Raw genomic sequence first — 17,554 nt, 5'->3', positions numbered from 1 at the left:
ACTCCTTGCTTCTCAGGACAGGGGTGAGGGGTTGATACAGGGCATGTGATGTTCAAGCTCCATCCTTGGCACACAACTGATGCTTTTCAAAGGCTCTCCACAGTGATGGAGAGATGGCAGGCTGCAACCGGGGAAGTCACTGGGGTCCTTTGGGAGGGTTCCATCCTTTCTAGCCTATTGCAACTGCCCCTCTGCCCAAGCAGCAAACTGCCCTGGGTGTCAGTACTGAACTTCCCATGACATTTTCGTCTTTTCTTTTCTTCTTATAAATGAGAAATGAAGTATAAAAAGCGCAGCCTACTGCCTGCACCATAGCTCTTTGGAGAGATGCTGGCATTTAAATGCCAGACAGTCTGTCAAAGTCAGGATGAGGCCAGCCTCAGGCTTGTCTTGGAGTCAGGGGTAAGGGGCAGGGGTCCTCTTTGGTTTCTGATTTAATAAGAGGATTGCTTCCAGCCAAATACAAGGCCAGCGAGGTCAGTGCTGAACACATGCAGCTCCACTGAGAAGTAAAGGGGCCAGGCTGTTATTATACTGTGTGTGTTTCTTGTAAAGGAAAAAAGAAGTGTGAGGTAACTGTAGGAGAGCCTTCTCATCAACAACCGCACAGCTCCTGCAGGCGGCTGTCCTTGGCTCTGCTCCAGAGGGAAGTTTACATCCAGGGTGTTCTGTCATCTAATCCATGATCCAAAAAGTGCTCGCAGACCCCAGTGATGACTCAGCTGAGGGACAAAGGCCATGGGGATTGCAAGAGACATAGCCACATGTCTCCCTCACCTTACACCTCTTTCTTTCCCATTTTGATGCTTCAGAAAGTCCCTGAAACTAGAGCCAATGGCAGGGGTGGTGGTTGATCGGGGCAGGGCAGCTGATTGCTCCAACTTTGGTCTGTTCCATTATAAATGCAGACTAGAAACATGGGCCTCGTTCTCTCACATGTGGTACAGGAGACAACTTCCACAAACCATGGTGCACTTCAGGCATTCAGGGAACACTGGAATCAGCCCCCCTGAGCCCTGAAGACAAACATCCAGCACTGAGAAGCTCTGAAAGGAAGTCTCGTCATTCTGGAGGAGGAAAGTGGATAGACGAGAAGCCCAGGAGCTAGGCTGTGTAAGCTGTCTACACAAGGCTCCAACATTGCTACTTCCATGACGTGCTGGTGTGGCCTCTGAACTCACTGGGCTGCTGTTCCGGCATGTTAACAGTCAGACTCTAATTCAATCAAGTAAACAATATTCCCACAGTTAATAAAAGCAGTGAAATTCATAGCTGCCCATGAACGTGACTTCATTAGAGTAGGACATGCCTGAGTCATCAGACTTGGTCCTTGTCATACACACTCAGACAATAAGGATTGCTAATGCTGCTGTGATCTGCTGAGGATTCTTCCTGACACATTTTTTTTTTTAATTGTATTCCTTCTTGCTTCTCCCCACCCCTCCCCTCATTAACGTTGCAAATGTGTTTTTCTTAAGGTTCCACATTTGGGGAAATAGCCATTCTCACCCTCTGTGGCTGCTTATGAACCCAGTCTTATAATGAGCTGAGATTCCAAACACCACCCAGCTTGTCCTAATTCTAATGTTTAGTGTTTGATTTACAATTTATTTTCCAAAAACAAAGGTAATGCACAATATGGTCACCATAGGGTTTTCAGCATGTGGGTGGGCACGTAAGTAAGGGGGCACAGCTACTTCCTCCAGTGGATTTGCAGATTCTGCACATCCCCTTCCTCCAACCCCTCTCTGTGTCCAAACTCTCAAGCTGTTAGGGTGCACAGTTGTATTGAAGCTGCCTCTAACCTCAGACCTGTGTGTACCAGGTGTGTGTACATGCACGCCCTCTTCCAGCTGTAGATCTCCTTTGGAATCACAGTCTGTCAGACAAGAGATGGCCACTGAAGCACTGTGCCCTCTTCCCGATCCAGGGACTGTGTCCAGCAGAAGCTGTCATCCTCCCACCAGCGTTGGGCTGCAGAGGGCTGAGGCAGCCTCCATTTGGTTTTGACTTGCATATCAGTACTTTCTGCTTCCAAATGACACTGCAGCATGTATTTTAGTAAATTAAGTAAGGTTTGAGAAATGACAGGCTCAAGGACTCGGGGAGAGGGCTGAGGTAGCAGAGGAGGCTGAAAAGAGCAACTGGCAGGGAGGTTTCTGCCTGACTTTTACAGCCTGGAACTTATCATGGTGTTCTTCCTCCATTCCATTAGCTCCTCAACAGCCACACCTGACCCACCCTCACACCCACTCATTTACCCATCTGCCCCACCCCCACTCATCTACCCAGCCATTCACCCTCTCTCCACTCAGGCCACTGCCTGCCACCTCACCACCCATGCCACCTGCACTCTCACTGCCCACCTCTCCCTACCACCCACCTAGACAACTTGCATACTCCCTTGCTCTCTAAACTACTCACCTTCCTCCTCATCCTGTCATACAAGGTCACTGCCAGTGACTCTCTGGGAGCTGAGAGCCTTGTTGTAGAGATACAGAGGTGAATCAGACTCAGTGGCCAGCAGAGAGGGACTTCTAGGCCAACAAATGGCAGCATCACTGGAGTGTTCAATAGCAGACAGGCAGGAGCAGAGGAGAGAGGCCTAGGGAAGGCAAGAAGGGAAGAGCTAGGACTGGAGATGTAAGTCTCCAAGTGGGGAGGAAAAAGCTCACAGAGGCATGAGCGGAAAGTCAGAAGCAAGAGGGAGTGAGTGCACCTTACCTGGTAAATACCACACCACGGGTAGAGCAAGTGTGGCATGAGATGTGAGACAAGACAGCCCAGAGAGAGCAGCAGGGCCTCCTCCAGTTGGAAGAGTTGTAGCCCCCAGAAACAATGAGACTCAGTGTGGAGGCATGGCATGTGCTCACTGCATCAAGGCAGCAATGACTCACTGCAGAAGTACTTCTCAGAAAGGCCTCCCTCCAACACAACCAGGTCCTCCACTTGGTCATCTACAAATTAAAGCTATTGACTGTGGTCTCTGACCTTCCCAGTTCCCTATAAACATCTCCAAGGCTGGGAGTGAGGGAAGCCATTAGGAAATTGTTCTCATTTTTCAGAAGACCACACAGGGTAGTACAAGAAGTTAAATGATTCCCTTCCCTATGATATCACAGAGACCCCTTGCCCCTTGCTTCAGGGTGGCATTGTCTTCAACTTCAGTGGAGACACACTCGACATCAGTGGTCTTCACAGGTGTGAACTCTGCCTTGGCCTGGAACAAAGACTAAACTGCACCAGTCTGATGACTGCTCAGAAACCTCTACTGGTACCTTTGCCCAATGTGCCAGAGACTTTGATGCACAAATATAATAAACTAGCTTTGCTTTGATCACTCATGTTTAGCAAGTCAGATCCTCCCACTGTAGGCGGCTCTTCGGCAGAGAGGGTACAGATTTACTCATTACTCTGGTGCTCTCTGCTTGACTGGAGTATGTGGTCTTGTCACCTGTCCTAGCCTCAGCTTTGTCCAGGGGAGACTACAGGAATCTCATACTAGCCAACTCTTCCAACAAAGGAATGTTCCAAGATCTGAAGACAAAATCCTAAAATTCAGACAGATATGGGATGATTCTCAAGTTAATACAAGTTTTCTTTCACAGCCCCAACCAGTCCCAGCCACCAAGCAACATAGCAATGGCCCAACCAGCCTTCTTAGAAGACTTTTTCCCAACCAGCCAGCTAGGAGGTTTAACAACTGTTCTCTTTTTTCATTTCATAACTATTGTCATTATGGAAATGTTCTCTCAAGGTGGACATCTAATAGGTAATGTTGATTACATACAGATGCTCATAATACACAATTCATACACACACACACACACACACACACAAATGCACAGTGAAGGCCATGACTGCTCAGAAGACTCATCCCCTTTAATGCAAGGTGTAGAAGCTAGTTTCATTCTACAGCCATTTGTCAAACACATACCATGTAGCTAACCCTATGCCAGGTCCTTCAAGAGCCATTGCAATAATAGTTTGATAAATCCATATCAATGGTAAAGGAAAAAGGAAAGGCAGAGGAAGGGTGCATGCCTCACTTGGCTGGCTTATCAGGCCTCAAAAAGGTTGGTATGAGAGCTGAGAATGGGGTACTCCAGGCAATGAAGGAGATATGTGTAATGACATAGGGACACTTAAAGTGCTTTTGCACCTGCCAGTCACCCCATAAGTCCAGGTATAGAGAGGTGAAGATGAGCAATAGAAGGAGAGACTGAATATCTAGAGGGGGTGTGTCTAGGGCCAACAGAGCTCCTGCGAAGAATTTGGATTGAACCCTAAAGGCCATGGAGTTCTCTAAAGGGCTTCAGGAAATTGAAAGTCATGATTAGATTTGAATTTCAAGAAAGAAAATTCTGGTTGCAGAACAGAGGATAGATTGGGAGAAACCATGGCTGAAAGAATCCAGTATGGATGCTATCTTGCTAAGGGATGGGAAGATTTATTAACAAGAACACAGAATGTGCAAGGTATTGGGAGGAGGAAATGGCAAATCAGTTTTTCCATCAAATGGGGAAATAAAAGTGTTTCTAGATGCTGCGATGAAGTGACATTGATCAAGACAGGCTATGCAAAAGGAGCAACAAGGTTTGGGGATGGTCATGAGCCTACTGTAGGGTCAAGGAATTCTGATACTTCTTATACACTTCTGTATATGTAGAGAAGAATACAGGATGGTTGGCTCCAGAGGATTTCAAATTGGCAGAATTGCTTTTCTTCCTTTAAGAAAAAATTTATTTTATTGCAAAATAATATGTATTTCCTGAAGAATATATACAAAATAGTAGAAAATGTTAAAAATTAAATTGAAATCCCAAAATAATTTTTTACTCATAGATAGACATAATTTGTACGTTGATATTTATTATTCCAGAAGTTTTCTTTATGCAGATGCAAAACACAAACCTGCCTTCTAGTGTTCTCAGGTCTGTCCCCAATCTTCTAACATTTGACAAGGATGGCTTGGTCATTCAGGAACCCAACATTTTGTTTAATAAGTACATTAAAAACATTATTTGGCACCCTCACTTTCACTCTAATCCCTGTTTCTGCAACATTCTTAATCCCACTTTCTTCAACCCCTGAAGTTTCTGTACTCTGTTTCCTTGTTGACACTGTAATGGACCTTCCCCTATCCCTTGAATCTCTATAGCATCAAGAGCTCAAGGCTCTCATACGAAGCAGGATTTCTTGGAGCACAAAAATTACTTAACGGGTCAGCTAGGCATAGGCTTTGAATTGTCTTTTGTCTTCTTCATTCTTGAGATGTTTATATGTTTATGATTTTCAAGAGCTCTTGACATAATTGTGATGGTATTCAGATCTGTTATGTAAGGTTTACATGACACATCAGTACACCTGTGTGTGTTTCCTTTTGTTTCTTCAATTAAGCATACATTCCGAGGTTATCCAACACTACAAATTGGAATGTCAGTGTGAAATTTGTTGATCAATGTTTGCATTTCTTCCAAGTCTCATGCTGTCAGGAAAGCCAGCTTTGGTAATTGGTGGGCATTAGAAAGATGTTAGTAAGAGCTTTGAGTGTGAGGAATGACTGGTCACCCTCAGAGGGAGCCCTCTGCAGGAGTTCCTTCCCTTCATCTCACTGGGCCTGGGGACAGGCAGAAAGCCAGGATGAAATTTTCTGGGTCTTCTTTGATTGTGGTTTCTGCTATTCAAGTCGCTCCACTGGAAGGAATAAGAGCCCCAGTCTCCCAAGCTGGTTATTTTTGCTCCAGCCCAGCCCTGCTCAGTGTCAGAGGACTCCACTAGAGCCATGTCGGGCTCCTTCCTCCTTGAGATTCATGGAGAGCTCTTCCCTTTGCGGTACTTTGATGACTGTTTACCCATTTTCCCAACTTCTGTCCCATGTCGTGGAGCTATTGCTTGGAGACTTGAGGATGTTATCACATTCTTCTCTAGTTTCTCCCTACTTTTATATGTGTTAGTGAGGCTAATAGCTAAAATATAATGCAGAATAGGTAAATGCATACATTTAAATGCATATAGATAAAATGTTTTCTAAAATGTCTTGTATTGGTGAGAAAAACTCTAGACTGGGAAAAGGGAATTTCAATATCTCAGACATGCACTTCCAGGACAGACTGATTTCAACATCCACAGTACCCCACTCTCCTCTCCTCTCCAGGCATTCAGGGGCTACAGTCACAGCCCCTTGCAGTATGGTGGTGCCATGAACTAGTTCTGGCCAACAAAGTGTGGGCGTAAGTCACAAGTGCCACTTCTGGGCTGAGCTAATGAAGTGCTCCCCGTGAGGTGACTACATTCCAGAGTGGACTTGCATGGAATGAAAGAGAAAATTTTGTTGTGCCAATCTGTAGGTCTTCTGAGCATTGGTTAACAGACCATAAGCAATCATTCTTGTGGCTTCTGCCTTAACATTTCCTAGTTTTCTCTTTTCTTTTGAATTAGGGCAAAGTAGGCAGTAGAATTAGAAGCAAAGAGGTGACTGACATTGAGAAACAATAGCCAGTTTGCACTACACGCCCCCACCCCACCCCTGCAACCAGGGGAAAGGGTGGCAATGGAATTTTTCCAAGCAGAGTTTTAGCAACAACCTTTCTCAAGTATCTGGAATCCACTCTAGATTCCCCACAAAGTGAATTCAGTGTTAAAGTTGTTCTACTGTGTTATGATGTGAAAACTGCATTGGCAGTGGTTAACAATGGCTGGAAATTAGGGGAGGACCTGATTTCCTCCAGGCTTTTGGTGTCTGTTGGGTTTTGTTTCAGCAGATCAGTCTAAAGGAACAGAGAGTTGTTCTAACAGTGAGTTGCCCTGAGGGCCCTCACCTCATCTTACTCAGGTCCTGGCTGACTCCCAGGAAGTCATTGTCAAACTCCTGATGATAGTCCTTTTCCAAATCCACATCTCAGGACTCACTCCATATATCACACACTATGATCTCAGGCCAAGAAAGATGACCAAACAGTGGGGCTCAGAGGGGTCACATGAAGGATGTAAAGAGAATTTGCTATAGCCCCCCCACCACCACCAATAATCACCTATGGGAAATTTGAGGAAAATCTTCCTTTCCTTTTTTTGAGCTTTGGCTTTTCTTAGTGGAAATTTATTCTAGTCTGAAGTCCCCAGGTGTTCTGGATGGGTTACTCTGCAGTGATTGTTTAATTCTTAGCCTACATGTAAACACCAAACCTTAACAGCATACTTCCATTCAGGCATCTGGCTGGCTACAGACTTATTTCCTTTATTTATAGTCAAACTTTGCAGTGCAGCGTGAACCATGGCCTGAGCACAGTGCACGCGCAAGCAACCAAAGATGGCAGCCGCTTTGCAAACAGAGGTTGACTGGAGCTGCCCCTGGCAGCCTTTCTGTCAGCTTTCTTCACACTGCATTGTGAAGTTCTCTGCTTTTTCAGCTTGCAATAATTTATCGTGTTCACAGAAAGTGTATTAAATGTGACCTAATTAAATTAGAACTACTCAATTAATGGGAAGTTAACAGGAGACTACTATAGTTTAGAGATTGTATAGTCACTGTTTCAATAACACACTTCTCCCACATGATGCATTTCACTGATGCCTTCATTCTACTAATTATTTATTCTGTTTGTAACTGTAGTAATTAGAACAGGGCATATGGAACCCCTGCAATCTGCTCTCTAGTTTTAGATTTTAAGGCTGGGCTTCCCTCTTCTTCTCACTCACTGGGAGGGCTCACTCCACTGTTCTTCAAATCTGGACACATTGCTTCTTAGAAAGGAGTTACAAAAAAGAATGAGTGGAGAGAGAGGAGATGTCCTCACAGATTGTTCTATGGTTATGAAATTAACTGATAGAATGCAGAATTTCCTTGAAAATCCCCATTTGGGGGATTTTTGAACTAGTTCTTTTCCAAACTTCTGTCTTTTGAATGAACCAATGGAATAAATACTAAGAAGAGTGGTGTGTGTGCATATACAGAGATTGGTGCTTGAGAACTTCTGCAGGTCAGAACTCGTCCACATGCTCACAGTGTCTGAGGAAGTCTTTCGTAAGCAGCACAGGAGCAGGGTCCCAGTGAGGAAGGTGGTCTGGGGAGCCAGCCTGCCTTGGTTCAGCCCAGCTCTGTGGCCGTCTCACTGGTGCCCTTGAGCAATTTAATTTTTCTGTCTTAGTTTACTCATCTGTAAATGAGGTGAGTGATAACGGGGGGATGGGCATGAGTTAAATCACAGACACATATGTGCTGTGGAAGCACTGGCTGGGGCAACTGTCTGAAGAAAGGTATACAATGGGCAGCACGAGGTGACGGGAAACACCAGCAACCTACACAAACCAAGGAGAAATCATATTTTCTACTTACTGAGTTGGCATATAATGTAAATTGTCTTTCTTTTTGCTTCTGAGGGTGTCACCTTGGGATTATCACAGAGGGTGGAGTATGAGTCTCACTCAGTGATTCAGATGGGAATGATGGTGAGGGGTGTAAGGAATCTTTCCCATGACCCAGGGACTTTCAGGTGTGAGACCAAGAGAGAGGCTAAGAACATGGTGTCTTGGAGGATGTGAAGGGCAAGAGTCTTAGATCAGCAAAAGCACAGCTTCAGAGCTCAGAGATAATTAGACCTTGGTGAAGACCAGTTCACTCCTTTTCCTTTCTGACATGAAACTCTTAGCTGGTCCTAGGAGTGTGATGGTGGGCTAAGCACAGGCAGTCTCCAATACTGCCCTGGTGTTTGTATTCACAGTAAAAGAACCTAGGTGTGGGTCAGCCATGCATAGAATAGCTTTAAATCCACGTGATTTGCACTGCTAGGATAGGAAATGGCTAACAGAGGTTTATGCAATGAGAGGGCCAAAAAAGGACCACAACAAAATAAGCAGGCAGCTAGGGCCTGAATGATGATAATCCCCCTCCCAGGTCATTGAAATCAACCCATGGTGATTGTGTTAGGAAGCAGGACCTTCATAGAAGTTATTAGGTCATGAGAGCACCAGGCACTTGGAACCAGCCTATAAACCAGTCCACCACAACTATTCTTTGTATCTTGAATGCACCTCTCTTTTGGGGAATTTCAGAGAAAAGATGACAAAACCTGAATCCACTTGCTAGAATAACATCCTAATGCATCCGACACTTCTGTAACAATCCCCTTACTTCTCTAACAATACTCAAGGTGGCAAAGGACATCATAGACACTTATGTAGGCTGATGACATGGTGCACAAGGAATTTGTTCTATTTCCACCTAGTCAGATCAAAGCAAGTAAAGCAAGGTTACCAGGAGATCCTTTGATTTAGTCTTTAGTGCATTCTCTGACTTTGAGAGATGAATGTATATTGTTGAGGAGAGGTAATCAAAGACAAGTGAATGGTCCAGGAGTAAAAAGATCTCTGTTGTAGCAATATAGCATTTATAAATCAGAATAGCAGGACACATCTAGCATTTTCTGATTCTTGACTTCCTTATCAGCAAAATGAGATGAACAGACAATGTTTAACTTTCTATTCTAACATATTGTGGTACTCAATATTAAAGGGTTTTTGTGAACCTCAAAATAGAAATATAGGATAAGGGCATTACAAAGAAAATCCTGAGAGCTACAGGAAGCTGGAAAGTAAGACAGGCAATGTGGTAGAATTAAAGACAGGCATTTATGGTAGAATTAACTGAAAGTAGGACAACTGCATTCATGTCATTCATGAAGAAATGAGCAATCAAGAATAAATACATCCAGTTCCAACAGGCACACTGTCAAAAAAGTTTATAAAAAGCCTATTAGTAAATACAATTAGATAAGAATTATTTCACAACTAAGGGACATTAGCAGATAAAAAAAAATAGAAGATTCCAACCCTCCCAGATCCATAGAAACGATGATTTTGACAACAATGAGAATACCTCGCTGGGAACCTGGGACCTACTGGAGAAGTTCCAGCACACTGTTTTAGAAAAATTCAAGAATAGACAAAATCAAGAAAGTAAAAATAGTTTGATTTTTCCTACCCCCAAGGCAAGGGAACCTCCTCATCAGGAATTTCTCCTACACACAAAATGAAGAGCATAGTGAGACCCTGACTTCCCAGCCTCAAGGCAACTTGCCCCAGAGGTCTATTTCTGACTCATTCCATCCAGATCATTGAAGGGATCAGCATAGCTGAATAGTCTGAGCACAGTTAGGAATAGGAAAAAGGGCCAGGTGCTCACAGCACCACCAGGTGGACTTCAAAAACTGATGAGAGACTACTAATGATGTGTAGAATCCACCTTCCCATGAACTTTGAGGAACACCTCATCTACACACTCCCCAGCTGGCCAACATGTCCCCCCCTACATTCCACAGGTGGTCCTTAGATGGTGTTTACAGGCTTTGTGGACAGTGTGCAGCAGGCACTCCTGCAGATGGTGCTGGTGCACTCCTGCAGATCCTGCAGAAGCATTCAGACAGGTGGCTCAGTTCTGCAAGATTGGGAAAATGCACACAATCCTTAGGCTTCCAGCACCAACAGGCTAACAGAAGAATGGGACAGGTGTATCCATGGTGCATCCAAAGTCTGATAGATTCCCCCAAATCTCTGGCTGCAATTGACCAGTGATGCCTGTCTTTCCCAAAGCCAGTTGGTAAAGACTGCAGGATGGGATTTATCCTTCACATGTGAAAATAGTAAGTCAAGATTTCAAGGAACATGAAGAATGAGGAACTATGACATCATCAATGGAAAATAATAATAATGTTCCAGCAACAGAACTGAAAGAAATGGATCTACAAGTTGCCTGGCAAAGAATTCAAAGTAATAGCTTAGAGAAGTGCAGTGAGCTACCAGAGAACACAGATAGACAAATAAATGATTATCAGACTCAAATGATACATGAACACAATTTATATCTCAGCAAAGTGATAGAAACAAACCATCCAGCAACAGCAATAACAAAACCCCTAACAGAAATTCTAGAGCTGAAGAGTACAATAAAGTGAGAGATACAATGAAGAGATTCAACAGCAGACTCAGTAAAGCAGAAGAAAGGATGATCCAGCTTGAAGGCAGATCATTTGAAATTATCCAGACAAAGAACACAAAGCAACTAAGAGTGAAGAAAACCTCATAGGACACAGACACCATCAACCTACACAGGATATGCATTTTGGAAATCAGAAGGAACAGAGAAAGGGGTGACGAGGTTGTTTAAAAATGTAATGACCGAGCTGGAGGAATGGTTCAAGTAGTGCAGTGCCTGCCTACAAGTGTGAGGCCCTGAGTTCAAACTCCAATGCCTTTGCCACCAAAAAAAGTGAAGCAATGACAGAAACTTTCTCAAATCTGAATAACAAAATGAACATGCAGATTTATGATGCCCAAAGGATCTCACATAGGCTGAACACATTATGTTCAAACTGTCACAAGATAAAAAAGAAAAAAAGAACTGGAGACAACAAGAGAGTGAATCATTGTATACAAGAGACCCTTATGAGGTTATCAGTGGATTTATAAGCAGAAACCTTACAGGACAAGAGAGAGTGGGAGGATAAATTCAAAGGTGGAAGAAAACATCAAGTACACACCCTTTACTCAGCAACCCTGATCTTCAAACATGAATGAGGAATTTTACTAGACAAAGAAAATCTGAGGCAGGCATCTCCACTAGACCTGCCCTACAAGAAACCCTAAAGGGAGTCCCCTTAAAGGTGAAGCAAAAGTACATTAAATAGCAGCAAGAAAACATATAAAATATGAAACTTACTGGTAAGTGTGTTGGTAAAGGTAAGCATTCACTTAAATTCAGGACACTTTAGTACTGTAATGGTGACATATAAATTATTCTTAATACTGGTGTAAAAGTTAAAGGAAAAGAGAATTGAAATGATTATGGGCATGATGATCCATGAAGTGACATACATTGTGAAAAGACATAAATAGTGACATCAGAAACATAAATAGGTGAAAGGAAAGGTAAAGGTTTTGTATGTGATAAAAGTTAATTCAGCTTAAAAGAGACTAGCATGATTTATGTAAGCCTATGGCAATAAAAGACAAAACAACTGTAATATATGCATGAAGACAAAAAGGAAAGATTCAATGTAATCTTATAAAAATGGCAAAGAAAAACAGCAAGAGAGGAAGACAGAAACAAAGCAACAACAAAACAGTCTGAAAACAATTAACTTAATGACAAAAGTGAATTCTTACCTATCAATAATTTAAGTGTAAATGCATTCACTTTTCAAACCCAAAGACATATAGTAGCTAAATGGATGAGATAAACAAGATCCAACTAAATTCTAATCATAAAAGACTTATTTTAACTTTAAAGACAGATAAAGGCTGAGAATCAAGGGATAGAAAAAGATATTCTCTGTAAACGATAGATAAAAGAGAACAGGCTTGTATCAGACAGAATGAATGTTAAGTCAAAACCTGTCACAAAATTTAAAAAAAAAGATAAAGTAGTCAATTCTTCAATGAAAAACAATTATTATAATGTATGTACCCAACATCAGAGCACCTAAATCCATAAACAAATACTGACAGAACTGAAAGGATAAGTGTATAGCAATACAATAATCACAGGTGCTATGGTCTGAATGCTGGTGCCATCCCCAAATGCCTACATTGGAACGAAATCCCCAACATGATAGGTAAGGCATTAGGAAGTGATTAAGTACAGAGTTTCTAGCCCCAGGAATGGGTGAGCGCCCTTCCTGTGAGGATGGTGGCCCCCTTCTGCCCTGGAGGATGCAGCAACTGTACTTCCTAAGAAGCAGAGAGCACTCTTCACCACACACTGGGTAAGCCGCCACCTTGATCTTGGACTTCCCAGCCCCAGAAATGCAATCTATACATAATTTTAATTTATAAACAATTTCCATTATTTAAAAATTACACAGTAAAAGGTATTTTATTATATACTTTTGACTAAGACAATGGAAGACGTCAACACCTCACTTCTACACTGGGTAGATCATCCAGACCAAAAAAAAATCAATAAGGAAACAGTGGGTTGGAGCAATACTGCAGATCAAGTTGCCCTAACAGGCATGCACACAACACTCCACCACAGCAGCACAGGAGGCCGCCTAAAGCACACAGGTAGTGTTCTCCAGGACAGTCGTAGGTTAGCCCATCAAACAAGTTTTAGCAAACCTCAGAGGGTCAAAATCATATCAACTCTTTTCTGACCACATGGCACAAGGCTAGAAATCAGTAACAAATAAAACTTAGCAATTTATGAGTATGTAGGAACTAAACACATAAACATAATCTAAAAAACCAGTGGGTCAGAGAAGATAACAAAAGGGAAGTAAAAAATATCTCAACATGAAGGAAATCAGAAACAAATATACCAAAACTTACTGGATACAGCCAAATCAGTCAAATGGAAACAAATCTAAAGGAACAAACCTTTAGCTAGACTAAGATAAAAAGAGGGAAGACAAAACTAAATAAGATTATACATGAAAGAAGACTTGTTACAACTGATATCACAGAAACACAAAGGAGAGTATGAGGCAATCATGAGCAATTTTACACTGGGGAATTGGATATACTACAGGAAGTGGATAAATTCCTAAAATTACACAATCCACCAAGACTGAACCATGGGGAAATACAAAAAATCTAAATATGTGAGTAATGAGTTGGAAGATTGAATCAGAAACCTCTCAACAAAGGAAAGCCCAAGACCAGGTGGCTTCACTGGTGAATTCTACCAAAGATTTAAAGAACAATTATTGTCAATCGTTATCAAGCTGTTGAAAAATAATTGAAGTAGAGGAAAGACTTCAACTTCCTTTTATAAAACTAGCAGTGCCTTGGTACTTAAGCCAGACAAGGACAATACAAGAGAAGAAAATTACAGGCCAGAGCTGGGTGGTGGTGCATGCCTGTAATCTTAGCTACTTGGGAGCAGATCCGGAGGACAGCAGTTCAAGGCCAGCTGGAACAAAAAGTTAGTGAGTCCCCCATGATAACAAACAAGGTGAGGCACAGACACTCGTGCCTGTGGTCCCAGCTATGTGGGAGGCTGTAGATAAGAGGATCTTGGTCTGAGGTTCCCCTGGGCAAAAACATGAGACCCTATTCAAAGAAATAAGTGAAGCAAAAAATGGCTGGAGGCAAGGCTCAAATGGTAGAGCACCTGCCTTGCAAGTGTGAGGCCCTGAGTTCAAACTCTGAATCCAAAGGGTTTAAAATGTACATCTGGAAGAGAATTCTCACTCCATGTAAATGACATTTTTCACAGTATCTACGACATGGAAACCATCTAAAAGTCCATCAATGAACGAGTGGAATGTGTTCATACAATGGGATGTTAGATCCTTAAAACCGGGTGTCAATGGCTCACAGCTGAAATCCTAGCTACTTGGGAGACTGAGATGTGGAGGACCTCGGCCAGTTAGGGCTGGTTCTAGGCCAGCCCAAGTACATAGTTCGTGATACTCCAACTCCAAAACAGCCAGAGAAAAGTGGTAGAGCCTGTTCTGTGCAAGCACTAAGCTCCGAGTTTGAATCCCAGACCCACCAGAAAACATTTAAAAAAAGAAGAAAACCCTGCCATTTGCAGGTTGAACATGGATGAATCTGGAGGACACAGGCTATGTGAAATAAACCAGGCCCAGAAAGACAAACACTGCAGGATCTCACTTGTATGTGAGCTCTAAAATAGTCAAACTCATAGAAGCAGAGTAGGACATGGTAACTAGAGGACTAGGATACGGTGTGACACTGAGGTCACCGGTACAAAGTTCCATCGTGCAAAGCAAATCCGTTCTGGAGATCCCATGTATAGCATGCTTACTATTGTACTCTGCACTTGAAATTTGCCAAGAGAGCAGATCTTACATATTCTCAGCATCTACACTGGCAAAAGGCACCTATGAAGGCTTAGAAGTACATTTCTTTGCTAGTTGGAGTGATTATTTCATAATACATGATTATATCAGCTCATCAAGTCGTACCCTGTAAACATATACAGTAAAAATAGATTGAAAAGACTCCATAACTTAAAGTTCCCACATAATAACTGATCAACTTTTGTAAACTTAGGCGAAGCACAGGCTTGGCCTAGTAAATTCTGAGGGTGGAGAAGATTGACAGGGCCTGAATCAGCCCGCAGTATGGAGTTGGCGGTGAGGTCAGAGCTAGCGGCAGGTCCAAGTGTATGTCTGGCCCTCTCATTACCTGTGGTGACTTCAGAGCACGGAGATGTCTGCATCAGGGTCACTGGAGTCTTAGACTGGGTAGAAGGATCATCAATAGAAGGGAAGAGCTTATATTCAGAGTTCCAAGAAGGTTCCCAGGATGGCCCATAGTCACTAGGAGTGGGTGTTCCAGCCTGTGGATGACTTCTGGATCAGGAGAGGGGAAGGGCCTCAAACACAGTGCTGCAGGAGAGGAATGTCAGACTGAAGACTCAAGGCCAGTGCCAGATGACAGAAGGCAGAGAAAAGGACGAGCTCGTGGTGAGTGCATTACATGTCATGCTCTAAATACATCCCCAACTACCCCATAAGCCTTTTCCATGGAATCCTCACACAAGCCAGAAAGTTTTATCCATGATGTAGCTGGGCTCATCACAAGGACTTTGAATGAGTTCACTTCCTTCTGGGGCTCCTAAGTTTGGACCAGTGCTCCTGAAGTTCCATGTACTTGCAGGCTGCATTTGTTCTGCAGTCCCATGATACAGAATCTGGATGACATGAGTCACCAGTCATCCCTCAGGAAGAGAATACTGACCCCAGATCACTAACTAGTAAGTCACAGCTGGCCTTGGATTTACCCTCGCTGCTCTCTGGCTCACCTCCTCAGCATGGGACAGCATCCCCAGCTCCCACCAGCCATCCTTTTCCCTCTGCTCTCATTTTTGGGGCTGCAGCTGGGTCCTTCACCTCCTACCAAGTCTTCACATTCTTCTCTGAACTCTGAGACCATGTTTAGCTGTATGAGCAAGAGCACAACTCCTCTGTTGCTGAAGCTGGAGCCTTGGAGTTGGTCAGTGTGGTTTGCAGTTCACCCTTCTGGTTCTAGCTGGTCCCTGTGGGTTTCTGTTTGTCCTCACTCTCTCTCACTTCATGTCCATCTTTCCTTCCTTATTGCCTGCTGCAACCTTATTGCCTACAAGTACAGCATCAGAATAAACAGCCACCTATAACAAGATCCCATTCCTGTGATACATCCCCTGTTCTGTGTTACCCCTAGCCATTCTTTCCCTTGGCTTGGGCTCTGCCAGATACTATTTATCATTGTGTATCCCCGAGAGATGGTAAGAGGGACCTAAGAAATAAAAGTTATTCATTGTTACTGCAAATATTATATATAATATATTAATATGTATAAATATGCAGACCTAACCCTAACTAATTTTTGGCACAATAAGTCCTCGGGAATGGCAGCTGTCACTAATTGTTTCATTAGGAAACCAGGCCAAGTCATGGTAGGGGTTTCCACATGGGCACAAATAGACCATGGTCTTTGCAATTAGAATGCAAGATCAAAGCTCTGCATTGCAATTCCCCTGATGAGGACTTCAATTACAAACAATGGAAAGAATAACGCGGGCAGACTGTGTACAGATAGCTAATGGCCTTGTATTTAGCTATATGCTAAATATAGCTGCCTCTCCCCACTCAAAAGCTGGGTCTGCTCGGTGGAAGTGAGCACAAAGTCCCCCTGGCAGAGGGGGTGATAACAGCTGGAAGGAGTGTTCACTTCTGCCAGCGAGTGACAAACAAATCACAGATGCAGGTGAGGAAAACCCTCAACTCAGCAATCCAGCCATGCGTTCTTAAGGAGCACTCCCATTTATCAGTTTAGCTATTGATTGCTCAGGACCATGCATTTCACAAGAAAGCTACCATGTGGGAGAGCTGAGCTCCAATAGCCAGGCAAAGCGAGTCCTAAGTCTGCCTCCAGGAGCCTGATAATATGGGTAACCACATGCAATCAAAGTGCTGATTACCAATAACAAGTGCGTGCAGTAAGAAAGACGAACACTATCTGAAGGAAGCAAGGCCACGTAGTGCTCCCCCATGCTGCTGAGAACTGGCTGTGGCACTGTTTATTGTAGCAACTAAGACCGCATCCAGTACAGCCTGACATCACTGTGCAGATTTCTCTTTTTGTCCTGGAAGTGTGATCGAACTCAGTGAATAGGCCACTGAACCAGTGAATGTGTAGCAAGGGGCTCTGTGAGTGAAAGAATCCTTATGGTTGTGTTTGCCAAGATCTGTGCTGCAAATCCTCCCCCTGAGAGTGGCTTTGAGCTGTCAGCATGAGGCCACTGAGCACAGCTGGGTAGAAATTCTAGCATTTGCCTTGTGAGTGGGTAGAATGCAATGGTAGCCTCCATGGTGTGAGGCCTCCACTCACTAGCACTCCGTCCTGTCTGTCTCTACCTGTGTCCTCCAAGTCACAAGCAAGTGACCTGGACCCTTTCTTGTATGGGCTTCATATTTCTACCATGCCATCTGCTCAGGGTCTTATTTGTGGCAGACATTTAGAAAACATCTAAGTTAAATTAATTGCCTAAGCCAGGAAGGTTGGACTGCAAAACTTAGCAAGTATTCTGCCATCAGGTAAAATAGTG

Source organism: Castor canadensis, chromosome 4 (genome assembly GCF_047511655.1).
Source record: "Castor canadensis chromosome 4, mCasCan1.hap1v2, whole genome shotgun sequence".
NCBI lineage: Eukaryota > Metazoa > Chordata > Mammalia > Rodentia > Castoridae > Castor > Castor canadensis.
The sequence above is the reverse complement of the archived record's forward strand: the minus strand, read 5'-3'. Positions refer to the sequence as shown.